At 43.5% G+C, this 27,176-nt stretch overlaps 2 long non-coding RNA genes across 3 annotated transcripts; one reads left to right on the top strand and one right to left on the bottom strand.

Annotated features, from left to right (window-relative positions):
• Nucleotides 1-8,516: 8,516 nt before the first annotated feature.
• Nucleotides 8,517-10,138, bottom strand: LOC113985261. Of its 2 annotated transcripts, none has more exons than XR_005564279.1 (2): nucleotides 10,072-10,138; nucleotides 8,517-8,865 (listed from the first exon to the last, which is right to left on the bottom strand). It is a non-coding gene; the product is annotated as an uncharacterized LOC113985261 (long non-coding RNA). The 2 variants fall into 2 exon arrangements; XR_005564280.1 differs by lacking the exon at nucleotides 10,072-10,138 and adding an exon at nucleotides 9,676-9,766.
• A 92-nt stretch (nucleotides 10,139-10,230) lies between these two features.
• Nucleotides 10,231-11,599, top strand: LOC113985262. Its single transcript, XR_005564278.1, has 2 exons — nucleotides 10,231-10,681; nucleotides 10,904-11,599. It is a non-coding gene; the product is annotated as an uncharacterized LOC113985262 (long non-coding RNA).
• The last annotated feature ends 15,577 nt before the right edge of the window (nucleotides 11,600-27,176 follow it).

Below are 27,176 nucleotides of genomic sequence, written 5' to 3'. Positions count from 1 at the left end.
AGTGGCACCGCTCCCGGCCCCACCCGCCCGCGCCCGCTCCGCCCCAAACCTCAACAACCGCCCCTCTCGGCCCCGCCCCCGCCCCGCCCAATCCCCGCCTCGCCCCGCCCACTCCGCCGCCTCCCATTGGCTGCGCACGTTCGGCCCTGGGGCGAGGAGCGCGCGGGGAGGATTCGGCGCCTGGAGCCCCGCGCGGGGAGCGTTGCCTGGAAACCGGCGAGGGAATCCCGGGAATCCTCGAGGCACCGGCGCTGCCCCGCCAGTCCTGGAGCGAGCGGCCGTGCCCGCCCGGGCAACGGGCAGTCAGCGCCTGGCTGCGGCCGCCACAACGGGCAGGGAAGCAGCCCCCCGGGCAGCCAGGATCCCTAAAAAGAACAGAAGCGTTAAAAGAGAGGGAACTGATCGCACAATCACACAATATGCTGAGGTGGAAGGGACCCACAAAGAGCGTCGAGTCCAAGCCTTTGCCCTGCACAGGACCAACACCAAGAGTCACACCACGTGCCTTAACTCTGTCAGCCTTGGTGCTGTGACCCCTGCCCTGGGGAGCCTGGTCCAGTGCCCAACCACCCTCGGAGGGAAGAACCTTTCCCAAGTAGCCAACCTAAACCCATGTGAAAAAACCCTATTTGCAACCAAAAAAAAGAAAATTCTATTTTCTTCCTTGCCCTTTTCCTTACTTAGTGTTTACACAACAGTACTTCTGCGCCCTACTGGCTCAAAACTGAAATACTTTAGGTCCTTCCTGTATATGCTGGATTTTGTCCCTTAGGCAGGGGCTGATCTGTCTGGAGTCAACCAGGACTCCCAGAGATTCTGGAAGGGACGGAGGCTATCGCAGGAAGGAAGAGAGATGCGGAGATATTCCTGAATATTCTACTCTAGAGCCGGCTCAAGAGACAGCCCTGGAGTTGGAAACACTTGCCTTCGTCACTGGACAATCTTGTCCAGCACCACACAAAGGATCTTCTCCTATGGCAAAGCCACAGCTTCCTGGGAGCCATGGCTTGAGAACCGGTGTCTTGGGGACAGTAGCTGCTGGGCCAGCTGCTCCTGGGAATCTTATACTGCAATGGCCTGGGCTCCCACTCTTACTTGCAGCCTTTTCCTGGCCATGTGCATCCTAAGCAAGGAGCGGGCTCTGCTGTTCCCCGCCCCTCCCAGGCAGCAGGGAGACCTGTGCAGAGGGGCTCCTGTGTCTAACTCCAGAAGGTCTCCCAGAGGCTCTGGGAGGGATGGAGTCTCTTGCCAGAAGTAACTGGGCTGCCGAGATACTCCTTCTCTTGCTCTTGCCATACTGGATTAGGAGAGAGCCCTGGAGTAGGGAAAATCTGCTTTTGCCGTAGGAGACAATCCCTCGCAAGTAGCTACAAAGGATCCTGATGTGACACTGCCCGAGTGACCCTTCTGACCTGTTGGTTTGTTTGTTTGTTTTTTAATTTATTTAAATCAGTAGTTTCAGTTAATCTGGTCTGTTCCTTCCTTAGCAGGGACATTCTGTGAGAAGAAGATGCTTGTCATCATCTGAACCTATTGTATCACACTGGTTGGTGATATCTCACAATAGACTCTGGGGAGTGTTCCAGAAAGCAAGCTCTCAGACATCTCCCTAGTTTTTAACTTTCCTGATTTGAACTTGGTACTTGCACATGTAAGAAGCCAGATGTGAGCAGCTTCTTTACAGGATTTGTGTGTGAGGGGGACAAGAGGAGGAAAGAGAGAATAACACCTCCCCCCCAAATGATAAGGACAAAAAAGCCCCACAAAACATCCAGAAAACCCCTCAAAGAAACAGGAAAGGTGAACACGGTTAACAAGCATAAATTGCTCAGTGAGAGGCAGGAGAGGAGTGTTAAACAGCATAGAGATTCCACGCAATTTGGAAGGAAAAGCTGACATACAAGAAAGGGTCTTCTGTAAGGGATGTACTGTGTTCTCTCTTCTCCTGCATCAGGTCGCATCATAGGTGTCTGACTAAAGCACAAGGCCTGTCATCAGATCTCTTTAGACCTCCATCTCTCACTCTAGGACTTCTCCTTTTCCCCTGGGGTTCCCCAGAGCCACAGAGGCTCCGCAGCCTTTCTCCAGAGCTGCCTTTGGAGCCCAGGGCTCAGGAGGGATGTGGCATGTGCCAGGTGTGGGACTTTCTGGCAGCTCACAGGTGCTCAGAAGATGGGCCAGGTGAGCAATTCCCATTCTGAGCACACAGCCAGGTCCTGACCAGATCCCAGAGCTGTCTCAGAGATACCCCTCAGTATCCTTTCCTGGGGGACAAGGCAGCATCCTGGTATCTCTGTATACTCAAAAGATGTTCTGTAGGCCTGAGACCACTGGAAAGCTAGGAGAGTATTTTCGTATGGCCACTGTCTCTGAGCTGTGGAGGGGCTGGAAAAACACAAGGGGATCCTGATCCACAGTATTTCTGGGGGTCCTGTTCTAGCTTCTCCTGTTTAGTTTATAGACATATGGAAGACAAAAGAAAAATCTTATGATAATAAATAGTATGGAAAGAAATATATTGGAGCGTAAAAGTGAGTTTTGAGTTCATTACTCTGGTAATCAGAAAATTCTATTCTTTATCTGCATACTTTTGGGAATATTAGGAAAGTAGTCTAAGCTAATACAGCAGAGATAAACATGTGGCTTGTGCTTATGTAAAACAAAAAATGTACATTAAACAAAGGCAGACTTATTTTTAGCATTTGTTATAAAAAGGCCAAGCCTCAGTATTAATTGAAAGAAACTGGACAAATAATGAAATTTCAGTGATAGATATATCTCTGCTTTTAAATAACAGTCCTCCACCCACCCCCACCCCACCCCAGAACAAGAGATGAACAACATGAGGAACAGGCACCATATCTTTCAGTAATCGCTTGTAAAATGCTCTGGAGGAAAAATCAACACAATTAGATCAGTGAAAATTTGCACATCCCATGTGGGTGCTTAAGGACAAGCCCCGACACAGAGCCCAAAGCTAAAAATTGCCAGCTGCCCTCAAAATAGCTTCAGTGTAAGTCTCCTTGGAAAGGTACCCTGGAACAACCTTCCCTTTGTAAGGGATAAGTAGCTCTGAAGTGCAAATGTCAGGGAAAGCATGACAGAGTCGTGCTGAAGGTTGGACAAACCCCCTTGTCAGACAAACAATGGGAAAAAAAAGAACCAGGAGGCGTGAGGAAACAAAAAACTACTGAATTAACAAAATGTGAGATAAAGCACTTTTCTTTTTCAAGTATCCTTGACTCTGTAAAACCATCTCGGTTTCCCTGCCACCGGCATTTGGAGTCAATATATTCAAATACTAATCTTTTAAATGGAAATGGAAATTTCGATCCTGTAAGACTGTAAATAACTAGGGTACTGCAATCTGAAACATATGAAATACTAAGCAACATACTGTCATTTCCTGGAAAAAAAAAAATAGAAATCCTAATTTGAGCACAAAAGTCTTCCTTTTAGAATTGTTTAAAATTTAACCAGTGGGTGAGATACTATTTCTTAAACTTATTTGTAAATGAAAGAAGAGTCCTGACCCTGATGCCTTGAGGAGCTATAAAAATAATAGATATTAAATCATAGTCAGAGTCTGCATAAACAAGTACATCTGTCATTAATTCATAGCCCAGCAATGGTTACTTGGGTAAAAAAAAAAAACAGGAGAAAAAAACTAAGATGTAAAACAAAACAAAAAGCCACAAAATCTGATGAAACCCATATGTCCAGCTAGAGATTTTTACATCCCTTCACATCACAACCAGGCATTGTGTTGGGTGTACCAGCACAACAGAGGTGCTGTCAACTACCAAAAAAAAAAAAAATAGGCCACTATATCTCTATTTATTTTGAATGTTTAATTGTCTCTCTCTCTCACACCTTGTCTTTCTGCAGTTATCTCATTTCCAGAGTCATCAGGGTAGAGGTGTGTGTCCAGCTCAGCAGAGACACACTCTTAAGTCAGCATGAGCAGACTCCACTCTGACTCCTAGCACTCACCAGGGGCACCCAGTTTGCCAAAGAAACCTGGTGCCTTTAGGCTGGATTGCATTGGGTTTGCATGGCAAGGTTTTGGTAGTGGGGGGACCACAGGTGCTTGAAGCTTCCCCTGTGTCCAACAGAGCCAACGCCAGCCAGCTCCAGCTTGGACCCACTGCTGGCCAAGGATGAGCCCGTCAGGAATAGTGGGATGACATATTTAAGAAGGGAAAAAAATTGCTGTGCAACAGCAATTGCAGCTGGAGAGAGGAGAGAGAATATGTGAGAGAAACAGCCCTGCAGACCCCCAGGTCAGGGAGGAAGGAGGGTCAGGTGGCGCTCCAGGCGCTGGAACAGAGATTCCCCTGCAGCTCGTGGTGAGACCGTGGTGAGGCAGCTGTGCCCCTGCAGCCCAGGAAGGTCCATGGAGGTGCAGAGATCCACCTGCAGCCCCCAGAAGAGCCCACGCTGAAGCAGGTGCATGCCTGAAGGAGGCTGTGACCCTATGGGAATCTCACACTGGAGCAGGCTCCTGGCAGGAGCTGTGGAAAAAGAAGCCTAGGCTGGAGCAGATTTGCTGACAGAGCTTCTGGTCCCATGGGAGGGACCCGTGCTGGAGCAGCCTATTCCTGAAGGACTGCACTCTGTGGAAGGGACTCATGCTGGAGCAGCTTGTGAAGAACTTCAGCTCATGGGAAGGACTCATGTTGGAGAAGTCTGTGGAGGACCATCTCCCTTGGGAGAGACCCTGCACTGGAGCAGAAGAGTGTGAGGTGATGAACTGACCACAGTGCTCTTTCCTTATCCCCCTATACTGCTGGAGGCAGGAGTGAAGCTGAGCCTGGAAAAAAGGGAGGGGTGGGAGTAAGGTGTTTATAAGACTTGATTTTATTTGTTGGTGTCCTAATCTGATTTGATTGGTAATGAATTAAACTAATTTCCTGGGTTTTACTCGGTTTTGCCTATGACAGTAGCTGATGAATGATTTCTTCCACGCCCTTCCTTCAACCCACAAGCCCTTCATTCTCTCCTCTGTCCAGCTGAGCAACAGAGCAGCCTTGGTGGGCATGTGACATCCAGCCAGGGTCAACCCACCACAGAGAGAGGAGCATTGCCACAAATGCACACCAGACAGCAGGTCTCTCCCACAGCCTTTACAAAAAGTGATCACAGTCATCCAGAAGTGAGAGCCCAGAGTCTGACTGATCTCTATGTCTTACATTAAGTGGAGGTGGTCAGGCCTCCCCCGGGACCACCTCAGTATGGCACATGGAGCATCATAGCAAAAAAGCAGGGAAATGCTTTCTAGCAGCACAAATTAAAGACTACTCAGCATGCCCACTGGTCTCCATTACTCTCCAAACACCTAAGTAAAAGAAATTAACTTCAGAGCAAAAACTGTTATGTCCCATGTCTCCCACCTAAAACTCCACACGGATGTGGTTTGCAGCACCACACAAAGGGTCTGAGTTGGCAACAGCCCCAGCTCAGGGCTCAGCCTCAGGGGCAAGGGCAGAGAATGTGCAGTGCGGGAGACAACGCTTCTTGTGATGTGGCTCATGTTATTACTACCTGCAAACTACTAGTGATGAGGCTCCTAGTGAGTTTGGGGTTGATTTTTTCAATTACAATTTGCATGGTACTTACAAAAAAGCACATTATCCTGTCTTCTACTAATGAAACCGCTCAGCTCAGAATTAGGATCTAGCATGTGCCTTGTAGCTGACATCTCCTCAGCACTTGTCTGTGGGTTTTTTACCAGCACCATAGGTAGCTAAGTGAATATTCTTTGAGGCAACCAAGTCCCTGAATTTTGCAATTTAAACTTTGAAGTATGATTGCTCAGAGCTTACTACAAGAGAGATAAAGTCTTAAATTGAACACTTCTATATCTTCTTTAGGATCAAATGCTTTCAAGCAAAGGAGCACTCAGCTTTGGAGCTCAAACCAGGAATACCACAGACTGTCATTTGCCACACTTTGGGAAAAAAGCTGTGTTAAATGTTGGCTTGCTTCTTCCAGGTATTATACAGAATGATTGCAAACATCATTGGTCTTCACTTTCTATCCAGAGCCGACATGCCAGGTCAGCACTAGGAGAAGTGCATTGTTAACACCTTCTTACACATCATGGAGGAAAGGGGTTACTTACCTTTAGGGCTACTTTACCTCCTTTATTCATATTGTCCAGGTGATACAAGTTCCTGCTGTGCTGTCTCAAGCCCAAAGCACCTCATTTCCCCAGCTGTACCTGTGGGTCAATGCAGCTGCTTTGCTTTGTCATCTGGGACAGACACGGTGTTGCTGCTTTGCCCTGACGGGTCAGTCAGTGACTTGTGTGGAACTACGGGGACCTCACGGGCTTTGGCTGATCTTGGAAGCTGAAGAAGCTCAGGCAAAGGTAATACACAGGCATAATGTGGGTATCTCAGTTAATATATGTACAAAGTAAGGAGACTGGCTTCAACACAGTCAGTCTCATATCAGTGTCTACTAAGGTTCTGGGGCAGATCCTCCTGGAAGATATGTCGAAACATACTCAAGACAGAGACAGATAACATGGGAAAATTGTGCCTAACTTAGTGGCCTTCTACAGCAGTGGCTGCGTGACTGGACAAGGGAAGAGCTATGGATGTCATCTACCTGGATCTCTGTAAGGTCCCCCACAACATTCTTATCGCTGAATTGGAGAGAGATGTGTTTGAGAATGGACTGTTGGGTGGATAAACAACTGGCTGTATGGCCATGTCCAAAGAGTTACAGTCAATGGCTCAATGTCTTGCTGGAAAACAGTTGATGAGTGGTGCCTTTTAAGAGTCTATACTGGGACCTATTTAATACCTTCATCAATGGCATATGGGGTCATATCCCATCTTTTAAAATACAGCCTACCTGGATAATGCACCATAACTTGGACACTAAAAAGGAAAATAAGAGCAAGTACAAAGAATGAGACGCTTTGACAGACAAGCTTATTCATAAAATGGAGATGTACAGTAATATCAACAATATAAATCAATTGGCATAGACATCAAAACTGTTTAGATAACATGTCATTGATGTCAGATGTGGAAATAGTGCAGAGGAAGCAGTTAAGATTAACTTCTTAACTGCAGTGGGATTGAATGTATCTACAGCAAGTTAGTAGATGACACGAGGCTGAATGGAGCAGCTGCTTCACCAGAGGGAAGGGTGCCATCCGTAAGGACTTTGATGGCCATGAGGAGCTGGCCCATGGAAACCTCACTGAAGTTCAGCAAGGCCAAGTGCAAAATCCTTGACTCAAGTGCAAGATCCTGCACCTGGATCAAGGTAATTCCCAGTATCAGCACAGAGCGAGAGATGAAATTACTGTGAGCAGCCCTGGGGAGAATGACTTGGGAGTGCTGGTGGGTGAGAGGCTGGACATGGCCCAGCGCAGAAACCCCCCATGCCCTGGGCTGCACCCAAAGCAGTGTGGGCAGCAGGGCAGGGGGGGATTCTGCCCCTCTGCCCCACTCTGGGGAGACCCCCCTGCAGTGCTGCCTCCAGCTCTGGGGGCCCAGCACAGCAAGGACATGGAGCTGTTGGAGCGAGTCCAGAGGAGGCACCAAGATGATCAGAGGGCTGGAGCAGCTCTGCTGTGAGGAAAGTCTGGGAGAGCTGGGATTGTTCAGCCTGGAGAAGAAAAGGGTTAGGGTTAGTGAAGTTGTGGTGCCCCATCCCTGAAAGTGTTCAAAGCCAGGCTGGATGAGCTGTAGGGAACGAGAAGACTTTGGCATGGATGATTTGGAATCCCAAGTGCATCTTATCTTGTCACAGTAACTCAGGACAAGTAATTTCCCCCCATCTGGGGGGTGCATGTGTGCCGGTGTGACAGCCAGCTGCAGATCTTGGAATTTAGACAACAGCATCTGCATTAGATCAGCAAGTCTGCTAATGAGCAAACCAAGGCATTCAATAAGTATGATATATTAATTATTTTCCAAGTTTTATTACCCATCTCTGTTTGTAATAAAACTTTTTTCACACCCCAAGAAGAGTTGGGACACCATTTTATCTAGCATAGGTTCCTAGGACTGCCACAGTGGCAATACTAGTCTTGCAATAAAGCCAAAGCTTTCTCTCACTCCATGCCATGCCTCTTTACTGAGGGATCTGCACCTGCTTTGCTCATGGAGCTTTGAGCAACTTGATTGAGTGAAATATATCCCTGCCCACGGTAGGGGTGTTGGACTAGGTGATTTTCAAAGGTTCTTTTCAACCCAAACCATTCTGTGATTTTATGACTGGGGGATTTCATTAGAACTATTGTCAGAGTTTGGGAACTAAAGGAATGTGGACACAATAGTTTGGTAAAAGATGAAGATGGTGAAGAAAGCACATTTTTCTCTATCAGATACACACTATAATTTTCTGAATTGCTAAACTGGGAAAAGTACTTCACTGATAGCTCCTTTAACTTTTAAGATGCAGCCAGCTTTGTTAAGGTTACGCAAGAATATGGAAAACAGAACTGCTTCTATGTTTGCTTCCTGCATAGTACAAACAGTGGGACACTATAGTTTTCCTTGCACATAACAATTCCTTTTGTATAAGACAGAGTTGTGCTTAGTGGGAAGCTTGCAATAGCTTCTCTTCGTGACAGACTCTCTGTCAAACATCATTTTAACTGCCATCTTCTCGAAAAATCAGTACAATTTACAAACTTGTATTCTTTTCCTCACTGAACATCTTTTCCATTTGTGCAGCAGTCATGCAGGGAGTGTTCCCTCTGCCAACAGGCTGCCGTGATTTGGTGTTTTGTTTCAGTTGCTCCATCCTTTCAGGACTTCTCTGGACCCCTTCTTGTAGAGCCTTCTCCCTTGCCTGTCAAATCCACCTCTTTCCTGCCAACCTGCAACTTTAATATCTCTGAAAAGTAAACCAAACAACAACTCATGTTCCTTCATGAACAACAGGACTAATGAAATGTGATTTCCTGTACCTTTATTTCAGAGTGGGGTTCTCTGGTGTTAACAGAGTGCAAAATTTGAGGCTTCTTTTGGAGTTGTGTCCCCAGTGTGTTGGTTCTCTAAGGTCTTGTAGGAACTCACAGCTGTTCTTCCAGTGGGTTCCTGAGAGGCTGTCCTTACTTTTTCCAGCTACTTATTCCCGCAGATTTTAGATTCTTGCTCCTTTGCCAGATTTGGTTTACAGGGACAGTGTGATCACCTGATTTTCCTGGTTAATTTTGTTTGTTTTTAAATCTCCACCTTTGTTGATTTTTTTTTTTTGGGACATGTTTTTTATGGGCATAATAATAGTCACAGAGTGCTTTTGTGCAGAGAGGCTGTAAATTCAGCATATGGCAGCATTCTGTTTGGGGCCGGGAGGCAAGAAGGTAAGTCAGGGATCTAAAAACTATTGATTACGACAAGAAATATATTTTTCCTGTCTACAACTGGGGAAAAAAAGATGGAATTTCTCATACTATTTTTATTGCAAATGGCATTTTAATTTTAGGTTTTATTGCTTTAGAAAGCCTAGCAGAACAAACATGAGATTTTTGGGATGAAGCTATACAGACACAATTGTTCTATTTTTCATTTCTGTTGAATAGTTGCTCCATATAAACAAAAATAAATATCTGGCTGGCTCCTTTCATCCCTCTGCCCAAAAGACAGTGAGGTATAATCCAGGGCAGTAACCTAATCACTAAGCTGTTTATGCTGAAATACATACCTAATTCTAATGTTGCTTCAGGAGCAGCTGCTTGTTAATGATGTCTTTTTTTGTTGTTGTTGTTTTGTAATTTGATTTCCTACTCTCTGTGGTACCTGTATGGCATTCCAAATAAATAGCTTGTTGCAAATACTTAGGAGTAATTAGAAGATGAGAATGCTAGACTGGATTGCAGGGGAGTGCAGTGGCTGCTGGCACAAGTGACTTTTCTCATCATTATGGAAGTGACAGTATTTTCATTTTAGCTTTTGAAATCTTTATTCCAGGAATAAAACTTCTTAACCAAATATTTATGTTGGATTTTCCTGGAAAAACATTGTAAATCTATTTTATGGAAGACATTTACACATCTTATTGTAAAAACAGAGTACTCACCAGTTTGGCATAGCAACATACCTTCCAAATTTCCCAGAATTGTCATCTAAGTAGCACTGCTCCTGGAAGAGGTTAACATACATCTGGTAGTGCCAGCTCCCTGAACTGGATGCAGATACATTCTGTGAAGACTGCACTCACAGAATGATTGCATCACAAATACCCACATTCCACAGGTCATAAAACATTTGAACATACCTAACCAAGCCAAACAATTCACCACAAAAGACTCAAATTCACAAAAATAATGTTTCATGGAAAAAAGTGCAAGAGACATCTCTGGTGCTGCAATGGCCCTCAGTCTTTTTAATATCATAAAATTTTCCCACATGAAGATGTTCAACTGGGTGATGTCCACCATAACTCCCATAATATCCTCAGGAAGAGTGTTGTGCAATTTGGTATACTACTTATGTAGAACTTGTTTAGCATAACATGCTTAGCTTTAGTAGCTAAATTTGCTGCAGTCTTAGGCTCTTAACTAGGTAAAAGTTCAGCATATCTGGATGGAAGTTAACAGCTTTAGTTAAGCTTTAATTAAATCAAAAAAAGCCCCAGAGCCAGTTCAAGTTGGAAGATAAGGAATCAAGAAAGGTTGATGCAACCATCAGCTGATGCTACAGCTTTGGAGGTAAGAGAAGGAACAGCCTGACTAGAGACAGTGAAGGGACCCAGTGAAGAAAAGGAAGACCCTAGACCCTAATATAACTCCTGGTCAGACCTGTGGGAGGGTGGGTAATTTAGATTGCAAGGGTATAATTGCCCAGGGGTATTTCTGTTTGGGATGTCTCTTCAGAGGCTCCCAGCTCAAGCTGCTCTGTTTATTGAATAAATAAGCCCCTGATTTACTCAGCAGGTTGGCGACTCACCTTCTTCAAGAGGAGCCTGGAACTGAGTCCTGTTGATGGTGGCATAATTTGTGGAACGTGGTGGAATTTCCTCAGCAAACAGACCAGGGCAGTGGACAGTGCAGTGAATTGAAAACTGACAACTGAGCTCGAAGTGTTTTGGTCAGGGGCACAAAGCCCACCTGGAGGCAGACACAAGTCGTGTACCTCGGGGGTTGATACTGGATCCATACTCTTCAACAGCTGGATGATGGGGCAGGATGATCCTCCACAAGTTTGCGGATGTTACAAAGCTGGGAGGAGCGACTGATACACCAAGTGATTGTACTTATGTCCAGAGGGACCTTAGGCTGGAGAAATGGGCTGACAAGATTCTGATGAAGTTTAACAAAGGGAATTACAAAGTCCTACACCTGAGGGAGAATGGTCCCATGCACCAGTTCAGCCTGTGGGCTGGTCAAATGAACAGAAGCTTTGCAGGAAAGGACTTGGGGATCATGCTTTGACAAGACGAACATGAGTCAGCAACGTGCACTTGCAGCAACAGATGACAATGATGCCCTGGGTTGCAGGAGGAGGAGTGTTGCCAGCAGGTCCAGGGAGGTGAGAACCAGACTCTCTTCTGGGCTGTCCAGTGGTGGGCAAGAGGCAATGAACACAAATTGCAATATAAAGAAAAAAAATAAAACCACTTAAACATAGGACAGAAATGGTTTTACTGTAAAAGAGATTGAGCACAGGCACAGATTTCCCAGAGAGGTCAATGGAGTCTCCGTCCTCAGTGATATTTGAAACATGATTCAATGTGTTCCTGGGCAGCAGGAGTTTGGACTAGGTGATCTCCAGAGGTACATCCCAGTGTCAGTAGGTCCGTGATTCTTTTATTTAGGTACACTTGCTGGTAGGCAAAGTTTATGCAAGGGATAAAGAGATATGGAGTTCATTTATAGCCATTCTACCAAGCTTCTGTGGTGCCATCAAGAGCTCACTGTAGCAATCACTAGCAAACAGCTTCTCAGGTCCACTCAAAATCTCAGAAAATTAGATGAAACTCAGTGTCTCATCTGTTTTCACTTTGAAACAAAGAATTTAGGAGGAGGCAAAGCAGGCAAAAGCAGAACTATGTGCCAAAATTAGTAAATAAATATACCTTTCTGAACAGTGCATACCTTTTAAATTGTCTCTCTGATTTCTTGGTGGGAAAACTATGTGGGCAGCTGGCTGTCAGCCCCCTTCTGTGATAGCAGTAATCTTAGATTCATAGAATCATAGAATGGTTTGAGTTGGAAGGGTCCTTTAAAGGTTGTCTAACCCAACCCCCAGTCTTCCTCTAAAACTGTTGGCATAAATTTCTGAGACTCAGTTATCTACCCCAAGATCTTTGCAAACTGTAAATCCTCCTGAATTGCAAACCTCCAAACTTCAATTTTCTCCTGAAAGGAGTTATTTTTTATTCTTCCTTACAAGATATTTTTTAGTGACTTTCTGCTCCTCAGTAGGAAACCACCACAAATTAGTTCACTCACAGTTCTTACTACTCATAGGAAGGTTAAATAGTTTTCCTCTTTTCTTCAGTCACTGCTCTTGCTGCTGCTGTTATGCTGTATGAGGATGATTACTCAAAAATAATACATTTAGGCCTGGCAGATTTGCCCAAACTTTTGTAACTATGTAACTCTCTCAAACCTTATGGCCTGATTTATTTTGGAAATACTTATGATGTATCATAAAACAAAGATCCAAGGTCGTTTCATTAGCAGTGTTGGTTCAAGGAATTTATTGATTCTGTATAAAAAAAAAAGCTGAAGTCATCTCAGTGCAGAGCAGCTTAAAGGGAAAATACAGAAAAGCAGTTTGCAGTGGTGAGGGATGAGCTCTGTTATTGAAAATTCTCATCATTGAGATGTTGTTTAGTGAGGTGTCTCTATAACTTCATTTGTCACTTCAGTTGATTTCACCAATGCATTAAATGGTGGACCAGATATTCAGCTGGTTTCTATGGATGTACCTTCATTGACTCAATCCAACTACTCAAACTCATCATAGCTGGGGATCCAGCCCATAGCTTTGGACCCACAGTTATAACTTCTAAAAGCTGGTGTCTGATGTAAGAAGGTGAGGGAAGCATCTTCAGTATAGTAGTTTCGTTCCTCTCTGAAATATTCTTTAGCTCAGTACATCCTTCCCCAGACTGCATTTATTAGTGTTCACTTGTAAAGTCTTTGGAGTCTTTGGACTGTAAAGAAGGAAGAGCTCAGTGTTGGCATCTGACACTTGCTTCTTATCTCTTGAAAGGCATTTGAAGAAGTGGCTTGTGCGTTGTATGGAAGATTGGTTTGGAACGAGTTCATGTCCTAAAGAAGGACATAAAGCAGAGTATGAATAGAGAGCTCTCTCCCACAGAAACACTGGCAACAATAGCCAGCAGGCTCAGGGAGTCACAGCAGCGTAGAGAAGTTTGTCAGTCTGGGGACAATGTGCTAGTAACTCCTGCTTTGACTTACTGCTTCAGACTGGAGTCAACTAGTCCCTCCTGTGGATCCCCACAGGACCACTCCTCTGGTCTCTTCCCCTTTATTCCATTCTGAAGGCATTGAAAGGCATTCAAGGAATTTCTGCCTTGAAAATTATGAGGTGCATCCCAGCAAGTGTTGGTGAGGGTGGTCCCTGCTCCATGTGCATATGGTCTACCTGAAACATGGGACATGCCAAATGTCCATTAGTTTACCTAGAATAACTTTGACAGGCCTCCAGGCTGTATGGAAATGTCAGAACTTCTCAAATTCCTGTCAGCCATGATAAAACTTCAAGGGAACTAAAACATTTCCAGGACACTTGCTTGAACCCATCTTTGATTTGCATATCAAAACAGAATTAGATGAGTGAAAACAGTGAGCAGAGGCACCAGTGTAGTTTATTTTCACCTTTTCTTACCAGGGCCTTGCATTGTATCATCCCTACTGCATTAACTGAATGAAAAAATTGTGGGTAAGGGAAAAAAATCTGGCTGCAGAGAAAGACAGAAGAACATCTGCCCAAATAATTTTTATGTGGGGACCCTTCCCTAAAAAACAGACAAAATATCTGCTTGGTAATAAATAGAAAATTAAAAAAAAAAAAAAAGAGAGAGAGAGAGAAGAAATTGCTTTTATTTTTCTTTCTTACTCTTCAATGGTATAAAAAGATAAAGATGGCTAAGAAATGCAAATAATAAACATGAGAGCCCAGTTATGGCTCTATGGTACTTAGTCATCTAATTATTGCGTTTTGAACTCCATGTGAATTAACTGTCTATATTATGTTTGGAGACATGAACTCCAGCTCTGATGTTCCTGCCACACCACTGCCTACCTTTCACTCTAGCAGACCAGAGCAGTGAGATATTAGCACTGTCTGATGGATAATCCTGTCAGTATCCAGAGAAGGGAAGGCAGTGTCATCTCTGGCTCTGCCTGGCTCTTCATATACCCCCCAGCTGGGGACCCTACCTGTGCACCACAAGCTACTCCTTCAAAAAGTAAGAATATCGCCAGAAATGCAAGCTTTCCCATAGGAATTTTGGATATATCCCAGTTATAAAGCTTCCATGGGGTCTGGGAAAAATATACTTCTCATCTGGAATTAGGCAAGCGCCACTGGAGCAGCGCTGCCCTACAGCCTAGCTGGATTTTTCAGATGAGCCACCTTCTAGAGATGTATAAATAAAGAACAGTGGATTCTAGTATTTAAGTGGTCTACAGAATTATTTGAGTGATGTCCACCCACCCAGCATTATTATACTTAGCTCCTCTCTATGGACACAGATGCTAATGTTTATGTTAGCTGGTCTAAATTTTCTGCTGCCATTTGTCAGGAAGTGAACGGAATTCGGGAGCAGTTCCAAATTCAGCCAAGGCAGTTTATTTTCCAAAGAAAACACCGTTGACAATACAATTGGAGTTTAGAGACTAGATCTTACAAAAGCACAGAGAGATTCAAAAGTTGCTCTCTAAAATATGGAGCAAATACACAAATTGGCCTCCACATACCATCCTAACACAGTCCCTGTGTATTTGTGTACATTAGACTGTACTTTTTCTGATGCCTTTGAAAAAGGCTCGAGGTGAGGGATCTGAGCAGTTCACAAGGTTTAATGTTGCATGGCACGGTCTGATATTTTTTGCAGGTTTATATTGGCCAATATTTATTGAATTTTATTGAAGAGCTGTATTTTGTTTACATCCTGGCTGGAATTTGGAGATCCCTTTGCCAGACACCCACAAATACCTTACTCCTTCTAAAAGTACAGGTTGTACAAAAAGGAACAATATGCAGCCTGTCAAAATCACGTTAAAGGGAACAGACCGTTACTGGAAACCCAAATGGATCCACGGAGCTCCACAACCTTGGAATTTTGGTGGCACTGAGGGGCTTTGCAGCATCTGCCCAGCCTTGGTAATTTAGCACAGACTGTAGGAGGAAGACCTGGCAAGACCTAGAAAGGTTTCTGGAGTCTCTAGGAGCAAGGAAAGAGAAGGAAGCACAAGGCTGTAGCTGGAGTGAGACTCCTCCTTGCAGTACACACATTCTCGACACCCAACTCTCAAAGGATGGCAAAGAGCCCATCCTACCTGGGAGTCTCTCAAGGAGCAAAATCATGGCAAAACAACAATAGGAAAAGAGTTTTGAAAACATTTTCTTACTTCTTAAAATAGCTCTCCCCTGTGTGCCCGCTCCCCCTCCTTCCCCACCGTTTTTTTGGCAGGGATTTGGCTGGAGCAAGTAATTAAAGAGGGACTTTCAGCCTGGGACAAACATGCAGAAATGAAAACGTTTTGCGTTTTTCTTTGCCAGTATGTACATTTCTGAGTAAATATTATTAGAGATACTTGTATGAGCAACACAGCTTCTTCTCTTGGAAGCCAGATGACTTTTCCTGGCTTTATTCTGCAGTTAACAAGATGATGTCTAATCACAGTTATGAATGAATTAATCCCTGATAAAATTATAAGATTTCATTTTACAATTATTGATGAACAGAATGAAGGAGGTGTAGAAATCAGAAAGAGCATTTGTCAAATGTTATTCACTACAACATAATGTGTGGAAGGGAAAACTGGCTTACAGTTTTTTAAGACTTGGCCTTGGCATTTTCATTTTTATATTTAATTTCATTTTCATTTTGAAATCATAAAAGCTTGACCAAAAAACCTGCCAAAAGCAAACAAACAGAGAAAAAAAACTCTGCCCAAAAAACCCCTGCCCAAAAAAACCCAAACCTGTTTTAGAAGACTTTTTAATACAGTATACATGGCAAAAATCATTTTCAGAGAGAATTTTGGCTGCACCAGGGAATCAGGACCAATCCTAGTCAGACTTGTGCCAAATCCCTTCAGAATCACTGGCCTCCTCAAAGGATTTCCTTTGTTTTCATAATGTTACAACACATCTCAATCTTCCACTTTAGTTTACTGCTTTTTTTTGTTATGATAAGTTGTCTTCCCACAACAGCAGCGTCAGCTTTAGTTTTATCCATCTGCACGATCAAGATTTATGTTTATAACAATATTTATACTTCCTCCTCTCTGTTAGGAGAGGAAAAATTATATTTTATAATTAGGCAGTGGCAACAAACAAGATGTGTAATTGCATTATTAGCATGTGTGAATTCAGAATAGGAAGCCCTGTGAAGCTTTGCTTGGGAAAAAAATGTCCTGGGCTTGCACAGCAGATGACTGTTCACTTGCCAGCTATTGCCAGTCTCAAAATACCAAGACTTACCATATTAGTTCACTATGGGTCAGATTCATTCCTCCGCAGCGGACATTTAAGTGTTAGTTAAGTTTCACTGAAGCCTCTGAAAGGGAAACATTACTGATCCCTATGCCTTTTCCATGTGCTTTCCTAATGCATGAACTTCTCTTCCAGATATGTTAGCATAACGGCAAAGGAATACATAGAGTAAGCAAATTAAAATATAATTAAAATAAAACATCATTAAAGAGATTTTCGTTTATGTATCTGTACCTATGTATTTGTGCATGTGTTTATCCACAACAGGCTTACCTTATCTTCTTACCTTCAGTGACTTTCCCAATTAGCTTTACCAAATATGCAAATTCACTAACCCAGAGAGATTAAAATATATTCCCAAACATTTCCTTATGGCTGAATTAAAATTTATATTCTTTAATATAGAACCTAAGATTAGAGATCCTGTTCAACTTAATTGTCACTTAGTGCTGCACACCAGAGTTACTTTTCGAGCACATCAGATAAAAGCAGGTCCTTTGCATTAAAATTCTTGCACACCAGCTCTTATGCAATAATTACACTGAGGTTCTGTCTTTGGATGCTGCTACTTTGAATAAGCAAACTCAAGTTTATTTAAGTTCTACCTTAACCAAGTGAGGCTCAGAACGCGGTCTGGAACCTGCATAAAAGTGTGTGCTGGTGAGCCAGGGAGTACATTTGCAATATACGGCAACATGTGTTACTTCAGTTCAAAAGACTTTTTGTTTGTCCATTAAAGTTTAACAGTTTTGTAGCTTTGCACAAAATAATCCAAAATTCCTGTGTTTTCTGACTTTATAGGGAAATGCCTTTCAAGTCTCATTCTTAGTGAAGTATCAATAATTAATAAACGCCTGTTTCAGTTAAAGCATACCTGTCAACAGGATACAGCTACTACAGTAATTAGTGCATACCAAGGCAAGCATGAAGCCACCACCTTTTGAGAGTGGATTCATGACAAGCTTATGTGTTTTTAAGTGTGTGCTGCTCCCAAAAGGGTTAGTCCTGCCCTCCCTCCACTCACAAATACCGAGAAAAGAGTACTTATTGTGGGATTTCTTTCCTCACCCTCAGAGGACAAATACGATCTGCCTGGGGTGGCCTGTAAGTGTCCAGTGCAAACCCCAGAGGCAGCTCATAATGCCAGGGACTGTGAAAGAAACAGCCACTGGGAATTCAGCAGAGAATGAAACTCTCACGAGCCCCTGTGAGATCCCTCTGCGCAGTTTGACGGATGATTATCCCAGCTGTAAATCTGGTGGGTGCTGAGTGAACTGGGTGGGTGGGCGGCAATCCCTGAGCCCCAGAGAGAGTTTTGCTTTGGCTGTTCCTGCTGTCCTTTGCCATGTGTGACCACATGAGCCTCCTTGGGCAGTCTGCATGAACACCCAGTGGGAGGGAGCTACTGGACAGCAAGACCACTGCTGCTAGCTCTTGCCCTGTGTGCTCTCTGGTAATTGCTCAGCCTTGTCTGCAAATTCACCAACAGCACTGTGGGATGACTTCAGGCCCAGTCAGGCCATGTGGATCTCTTAAAGGCTTCAGATAAGTCCTGTAAGTCATGCATCACCTTTGGGCCAGGCTGCTGTGTGGGGCTGATTTCATGTACAGCATTCAGCCTTCCCCTGCTGGCTGGTTCACCTCGACACAGAGAATACGCCTTGCCCTCAAACCTTTCAAATAAACAGGAGCAGTGGCTCTGTGCTTGCAGTCAGCGTGCACAGGTGCAAAGGGCTTCAGTGTTCAAGGTTAAGCTTCATTTACTGAGTTGTCATTGGGCTGGTCAGGTTAAATTTTGTGATCTGCCCAACACAAGCAACATGTGGCTGGCTCGCCTGCTGACATTCAGTAGCTGTGTCTACACCCACAGTCACACCCACCACACACAGATACAGATTTCTTTTATGACTGTTTGCTCCCTGCTTGGACTTCAACACATTTCTGGTGACTGTTTCATCCTGGTGAAAAACATACTTCTGAAGAACTGCCACAGGAGGGCTCCCATGTTTAAGTTTTCCAGATACAAACACATTGGTAATACGTGCAAAGGGCTTTATTTCCCCCACTCTTTCCTTTAGCATTGGGCAGGTCTGGCTCACACATCTCACTGCTCACAGTGGCTGTGACAAGCAGGTGATGTGCTGGGTCACACTGAAGCTCACCCTACACGTCTTTCCTATCATATCACTGTTCTTCTGACCTACATGCCCTGATATTTCCAAGCTTGAAGTCCTCAGGTGGTAAGTTGGATGATGTTCTTAAAGAAGTCCATGATGGAGGCCTGTGGAATGAGTTTGCCTAATTCACTTTCAGTGGTTCAAGCAATTTCTCTGCCCCAGGCAAATGAAATGCTATTGCTTTATCCTCCTGGTCTCCTCATCACAAAGGGCTAACCATGCTCATCACTCTGAAGCAGCTGAATGAATCAGGAAGGAATTCCAGAAATGCCACAAACCACAGGTCTGATCAGTTTGTCCATAGGATTAGAGAGCTCAGCCGTTCCAAAGGCTCTTAAGTAAGGTTTAGCTCATGGTAAGATTTAGCTCCACAGAGTGATTTCATAAAACAGTTTCCTGTTCTGTTTTTTTCTCTTTTTCTGTATGAAAATTTCTAACGCATCTTAAAACTTCTAACACAAGAGCTTTTTAATTTCTTTCTCACTGAGTCAGTTTTTCTCTAGACTCGGCAGGACAAGCTCTGTTTGTTAATCTGAATTTGTCCCAGGATCTGGTTTTGCTAAGTCCTGAGCATTAGAAATCCCCTAAAAATCCTTTCCTTCTCATCCATCCTCCTAGCTTTCCTCTCCCACAACATACACAAGGCACTTCCTTAAGGTTTGCTCTGAGATCAGAGTTTCCTCAGGATGTTCAGCCTCAAAGCTTGAGAAACACTGCAACACATTAGTCACCTCCCTCACCACAGTTCCCAAATACACCAGCAAGCCAGACTTCCAGCTGATGCAATTCATCAGCATTACCCTGTCAAGTTTCTCTGAGGACCTGATCCCTGGCCACTTGCTGGCCTTGTTTTGTGGGTAACTTGAGAAGCACCATGTCCAAAACAAAAATGTGGGAAACACATCCCTCATATTTAGGGCCAACTGAAAATTAAATTTTTGCTTGGAGCCAAATACAGATAAAAAGAAGGGGATGTGTATGGCTGGTACTGAGATTTGTAGAAACGTGATCAAAATAGTGTTATCCTTTAGGAATATCTCTTTGCCTTTTGTGTCCCTCATTGCATAGCAATAACAAAAGCACATACAAAAAACATCAACATAGAGAGTAAATACCAAATAATATTTACTTTATCATAATCAGGTGTGAGAGCTCCGCATTAGATACAATTCACCCAAGATGAATTAATATTTTTTTGTCACCTGGGATGAATTAATTTTTCTTTCCTCACTCTAGATGAATTAATTTTTTCTTTCCTCATGTCTTGTCTTGATTTCCAGGTTTTAAATGACAGTTGCAACAGGGCAGTTTGTAAAGCAGATCTGTGGTGTCTCAATGTGGGGCAACTCCTGCACCTCACAGCACAGGCCAAAGAGCAGGGATGATATTCACATGATACTCAGGATGATACTCACACTCCTCTAAGTAACAATACATTTTCATTCAAAGCACATGCCAAATGATAATTCTAATGCTGTGGTAAAATAACATCTATGTTGTCACCTGAATCTACAAACCAAGAGTGAAATCAGCAGAGAGACATCAGAGTAAGTCTATTGTGCATGAATATCCTCAAAAAATTCTAATCAGCTTCCTCATCAAAGCCCACCTGTGTTTTCCGCTCCTGTTTTCCTCACTGGATGTGCAATTTAATATAATCCTAAATAATTTTCCAGAGAAGCTTTGTTTTCTTTTCCAGTTTCACAGAATGGTTGAATGGATTTTCCTCAGACTTTCTCCCAGAAGTCATTGGCTGAGCTCAGTGATGGAAAATTTCAGCCTAGAAAGTAGAACCTTTCAGAAACTCAGCAGCAAGGGAAAACACTGGACTTGGAACAAAAACTGTTTTGCAGCCTTAACTACAATACTACGTCAGAAACCATGTGGATGCCATGGTACAGACATAGCATTGATTTACACATGCAGTTTTTGAAGCTGAGGCAATCAGTGTTAGTTACTTTATGGACCAGTAGCACAAGGAAAACAGAAGATGCACACAGCTGGCTTGTGCTGCTGGCCTGATTTGACTCACCAGACTTTCTCAGGAAATGCTTGAGCGTGTTCTATTCAGTAGGTGCAGCCGGCGTGCCTGGACACAGCACACCTCCTCTCTTTGATGTGGTTTCGTGGGGCTTGCATATCCTTTGTATCACACAAGCCCGTGGGTGCTCAGGGCAAAATTAAATTGGCTGGTGATTAAATGGTAAGCATATGCAGTGGCACCCTCCAGAAGTCCCCTGGTACTGTAAGAATATACAAAACCAGGGCCTGGATGACAAACTCATTTCTCCCAGTTAACCCCCTGTAACCACATGATGGTGCATGGGATGAGAAGGAGTAAGTCCAAGGCAAGAAACTTCATTAACACTCATGGAATTTATTTCTCTGCAGGGACACCATCATTCCTTCTCTGTATGAGAATCAGGAGAGATCTCGATTGTGAAGGCAGGCAGCAAAATCACTGGGAGTCATCCTAGGTGTGTGATGTAGCCTTTCCATTTTGCTTTTCACCATCTGTGAAAAACTTCACAGATGGTAGGTAGGTTGATAGGTAAGACAGGACTTGCTGTCATTGCCTTAGCAATTGGATTGCAGCTCACACTGAGCACCTTTTCTGCTTTGTATGACAGAACTCCTTAGCCTCATTGTGCAAGAATAAGTGCCCACAGAAAAGCAATTACTGTGTCTTTCCATAGACAATTATTGCTCCCTTATAGCACCACCAGGAGCTCAGGAGAAGCCAGTTTGCTGCTGATGAAGTTTACAGCAGAAAAAATAGTTAACCTAAGCACAGACAACCTAAACAAGGTGGTCTCAGGCCTCCTCAGTGGACAGAACTCCTGTGCTAACTTACAACTGGGACCAGAAGCTGCTGAAATGCTATTTAGTCTTTGGGTTGGTGAAGTGGTTTTGGGTTCTGTGCAGAATGTGGTCGTTTTTTGTAAGCTTTGATCTGCAGTGAAAAAAAATCTTCTTCGTGTTGCATTTAAAAGGCAGAATATCTAACCATTCCTTTGAGAGTAGAGGAGGAATTGATTCTTTCATAAGCTTAGCATAAATACCCAGAGAAGAGAAAATGTACATTCCCTACCGTAACAGCTTGTGGTTGCTCTGTCGTTCTTGTTTCCATTAGAGGGTGCCCTTGTTTCAAAAATTCCCCAACCTGGGATTTCTACCATCAAAGAGTTGCCTTTAAAGCAGGTCTTCAAGTTAGGTGGTCTAGTCCAGTTACTAAATGCTAAGCAAGGTAAAACACAGCAAGACTAAACAAGATAGCATTTCTTATTTTCCCTGCTGTACAAGTCAGGAGCACTGTAGACATCAAAGATCAAGAGGCAGCAGCTGTGTAGAAACTGTTGTTGAGGTGTCTCATTACACAGACCCTGCACAGAGCCTCACCAAACAGGCTAAACCCACTTTTCACAGTTTCGTTCTTTTTCTCTTTTAAAAGGGAAAAAGCGAAAGAACGTTTGCATTTCGAAGTCCGTTTGTACAAAAGCCTTCCACTTTGTACAGAAGATTGGAAAGAAGCTGAATCTAATGCTTATAAGACTTATAAGGTGCATTTCAAACAACCAATACAAAGCACAATCAGGCATAGGACAGGTTTTTCTGCTATCACACTGGCAGTGATGATATCCTTCTTCCCACAGAAGCAGGACAATACTTGAGAGAGATGCTGACACTTGGGCAAGGGGCGCAACACAGCCACTTTCTTTCCCTCTCCACTTCCATTCTTTCCTTCACAGTTTCTGTAGAGGATCAAAATTACCATGAACTGTCCTCTACAGCTGTCCTTCCTCTTCAACCCAGTCCCTGGTGTCATGAAACCCATAGTCCAGCTCTGTCCTGGCAATCCATATGGAAGCATTTTTTTTATGTGCTCAGACTGGAATGATTTTAAAAGAAGGAAGCAACAATAACATGGAGTTCCTGGAAGTGCAGTGTTAGCACTGTCAATATTTGACAATCTTACAGCTAAACATGCCTGTATCTGCTTTAGAGAAGAGACAGTTGACCCTTCAGGCGTTGTGGAAGCTCCCCTCAAGATCCAGCTGCAGACTGAGGAGAAACAAAACTCTCCCACTACTTCAGTTGCAGGCTGCTGCCTTTACAACTGACACTCCTGGCTATGATTTCTACCAGTGTTCAGCAGCAGCTGTGCCCCCAGCTGGGAGCTTTCACTTTCTATTTTTAAAATCAGTGAAATCAGGAGCATATGTGGCCTATAATTTGCCATGTATTTTTAATAATAAAATCCACTTAGCAGCATATCAGTCTGTAATTCTATGCTGGAGATGCTTTGCTCCCTAGGAGACCCTTTATCAGGGCTTAATATACCTGATTATATTGGGGGTGTGATGTTCTCTGCAATTGCCATCAGCAAAGTGTGCAGGATATCACACAAAAGTCTAGACCATACAGAGTTTGTTCCCCAGGACCAAGCTCAGAAACAAGCAAGTGAAAATAGCTTCTCACTTTGGTGCAAAATTGGAAATGATGCATGACAGCCAATTACAGCCCAGATACCTTCTCATTCCTGGATTATGAGAAAAGTTAGTGAATATGACATGTTTGGATTCAATTTAAGTCGTTTGTGCATTTAAGTGCATGTATATTTTAAGCATTGCTATATTTTCAGGAGGCAACTGTTTCTAGCTTGAAGACAAAATTAAATACGAGAAGGAGGAAAAAAATAATTTAAGTAGTATCTGGCTAAGGGAGAAAAGAAAACTGAAATGAATGGCAAAGGAATAATATGAGTGATATGATTTTTGCTTGCCATAAACAAGAAAACAGGTCTTTGGGAATTACAGGGTCAGTTCATAATGTTCTGGTTTTCTCCTTTCCCCTTAGAACTAAGACCACTTTTTTTCATTTCAAAGAGGTCTAAGCTACATGTCCTACAGCCTAATGTGGGCGTCCATCAGAACTAGGCCTAATTCTGACTTAGGCTGCACCAACCTTTGCATTGAAAGGTTTTGGAATACTTTTTTTGTAAGAACTGCTAGACTGGCAAATCCCACAGGTCTTGAAAGAAACACGGGGTGCTTCAAGCATCTTTACACAAGCAGGTGAGCACTTAATTATACAGCAACCCTTCTGTGTAAAGATTTTACTTGTCCCAAAGGACCACTAATTGCCTTCTCTGTGTGAGCTTAAAAGGCCACCCAGAGCTTTCTACATTCTGTCCCATAGGTGCTTAGAAGACCTAAGCAGGCTTAAGATGTTTATGAATGATCTCTGACGTTCGAAGGGCACCTATTTCTCATTTGCTTTGCCTTACCATGATCTGCTGGAGTCAGTTCACCCTTTAAGGTTTCCTCTGGGGACTGTCCATCCTCCTCTGAAGTGCCAGCACAGAGGAAACACATGTCCCTGAGATGCCTCCAGGTTGCAAAGGCTTCACTTGCATTTTCTGTGTATTTGGTGTTGGGGAAAGCCCAACAGGCTCTCCTCTTCCTGGAGATGTTATGTAGACTAAAACCATGTCAGGTCTCATTCACTGGTGTGCCTGATGATCACCTTATTATCACTAATAAAATGAAAGTCCAGTACAACTGGTGGTGATCTACTTTAATGACCAATGAGGTTTATGTTCAGTTTCTCATTTGCGTTTATATTGCACTATTACACTATATTGTAATTGTTGTTGCTGCTGCCTGGGATGGAGAGTGGAGAAGGGAGAAGAAAAATCCTGCCCACCTACCTGTGTAGAAATTGATACTTGTCATATCCCATTTATAATTTCACATATTACATTGCAGGTGACAAGAACGAATGTTCTGAAAGATCCTTTTAGAGCCTTAAATCTAAGGATCTGTGAAATGGTGGCTTTGACTTAGAGGCTTGTGTATGAATGAGGTGTGCAATGAGTTCTGTTCTCAGGACTAGGATGTCCTGCCAGAACAGCCAGGGAAAGCTTGCTGAGCTGCTGCCTTGCTCATAGGTATACAGGGAAGCCAGCATCTAAGACAGAAAAGCCAGAACCTTTCAACAGCTCTAAATTAATGTGAAATAAAAGGATGTCAAGTAGAAAAGCCGAGATCCTGTTGGCAAACACCAGGCAATGAGAACGATGTGGACAAAGCTACTAAGTTGAACATCCCTAGACCTTGGAGCCAGAATTGTTTTTCTAACGTGATCTTCTTTGCTGTGAAGCTTCTAGGAATGCTACTGCTGACAGGTTTAACCCAAAGGTTAACTGGTGTGAAATAAACACATCCTCAGAGCATCATATTTGGCTTCTGCTCAGGCATCAAATTGTGTTTGTGTCTTATTCGCCTCCCCTCTCAAAATATTTCCAGCTTCATTGTCTTTGGGTTGGTTTTTTTTTAGTGGTTTTACCTTTCATACTCAGCCAGTTATCTGTAAAACTCACCAGTAGTAACTGCCACACTGAGACAAGCACTGTTTGATGTCTCCATCAGTGGCACAGATGAAGGGATCAAATGCACCCTCAGCAGATTTGCAGATGACACCAAGCTGAGTGGTGCTGTTGACACACCTGAAGGATGAGGCCATCCAGAGGGACCTGGACAAGCTCAAGAAGTGGCCCATGGGAATTTCCTGAGGTTTAACAAGGCCAAGTTCAAGATGCTGCACAGAGGTCAGGGCGATCCCTGATATCAATCCAGGCTGGGGATGAACAGATGCACCCAAAGCAGAGTGGGCAGCAGGGGAGGGGGGGATTCTGCCCCTCTGCCCTGCTCTGGGGAGACCCCCCTGCAGTGCTGCCTCCAGCTCTGGGGGCCCAGCACAGCAAGGACATGGAGCTGTGGGAACGAGTCCAGAGGAGGGACACCAAGATGATCAGAGGGATGGAGCAGCTCTGCTGTGAGGAAAGGCTGGGAGAATTGTGGCTGTTCAGACTGGAGAAGAGAAGGCTTTGGGGGACTTTTCAGTACCTAAAGGGGTCCTATAACAAAGATGGAAGTAAACTTTTTATCATAGTCTGCTGAGATAGGACAAGGGGTGGCGGTTTTAAACTGAAGGAGAGTCAGATTAGATTTGAGGAAGAAGTTTTTTACAATGAATATGGTTAAACTTCGGAACAGGTTACTCAGAGAGGTGGTGGATGCCTCATCCCTGGAAAAATTAAAGGTCAGGTTGGACAGAGCTCTGAGCAACCTGATGTAGTTGAAGATGTCCCTGCTCATAGCAGGGGAGGGAGGTCTAGGTGACCTTTATATGTTCCTTCCAACTCAAACTGTTCTACAGTTCTATGATCACTTATTTAAAGGGGTGGTGCTCATCATTCACAGCCACCTCCTCAGCTGACCTTAGTAAACAGGGCTCTGAAGAACCAAGCAAATGCTTTAGCTTTTAGATCATTAGACTGTTCTGCTCCAGCACTGTCTGATGAAGACACGGTCAAATCAGAAGTGGAAGCTGAAAAGTAGCTTGGCTAATAATGTCCCACACTTGAACCTGCTTTGGCAGTGGGATAGATAAGATTAATTAATAGGGCTTTTCTATCTCTGGCTTCTAAATTCCACATTGGTTTCAGGAAATACTGAAGAGCAGATACTTCCATTTGTCTATTTTGCTGGCTTCTTTATTTATTCTATAATTCTTGGTTGCCCTGGGAATTAAAGAAACCCCCAAAACATATGATGCAAGTAGGAAGACATAGAGGTCAAAGCCAGATGAGGTTAAATAAAACTTTCTTATAACATGCTTCAGAAGGTAATTACTTCTGAGCTGCTCTTCAGGTTGTCTGGGGGATCTGATCCAAAAATCTTCTTCCCAAACCAGACACATGATTCAGAAGCAGAGTTTTCATCCATGTCAAATGCCTTCCATATCAAGACAGCAGGCTGACTGTCTTTCAGACTGCAAAATGTCCTGCCCATAGCTAGACATGCATGAGGATTGCCTGATTTTTATTAGTTAGGACAGGAAAGTGCAGGATTAGCAGTTGGAGTAACAGCTAGTCAAAGTCCTGGGATAGTTTGTGTGCAGAGATACAACGCTGCCAATGCATGACAAGATTTCTTTTGGTTTTTGAAGCCTGAAGCTTTCCTACGCAGAGGTCACCAACTGGTTTAATTTCTTTCACAAACACAAACCTACTAGGAGCTAAGAAGAAAGTAACTTAGTTATATTCACTTTTTTACCTGAGGTAGAAGTTCAGCTGATGTTCCTGACATTGAAACAATCTCAAAACAACTGCCTTCGGTGTCCCATTTATAGTGATATTACAAGAACAAAAAAAAAAAAAAAAAGGCAAAAGAATCCACCCATAAAATATGACTTTGAGGTGCTTAAACCCCCTGGTAAAGAAGAGAAGGAGGAATCAAGGTTGAAATTTTGGGGCAGGGCTTCC

The sequence above is a fragment of the Pipra filicauda genome, unplaced genomic scaffold (assembly GCF_003945595.2).
Source record: "Pipra filicauda isolate LSUMZ 115617 unplaced genomic scaffold, ASM394559v2 scaffold300_size901280_pilon, whole genome shotgun sequence".
Lineage (NCBI taxonomy): Eukaryota > Metazoa > Chordata > Aves > Passeriformes > Pipridae > Pipra > Pipra filicauda.
The sequence above is the reverse complement of the archived record's forward strand: the minus strand, read 5'-3'. Positions and strand labels throughout refer to the sequence as shown.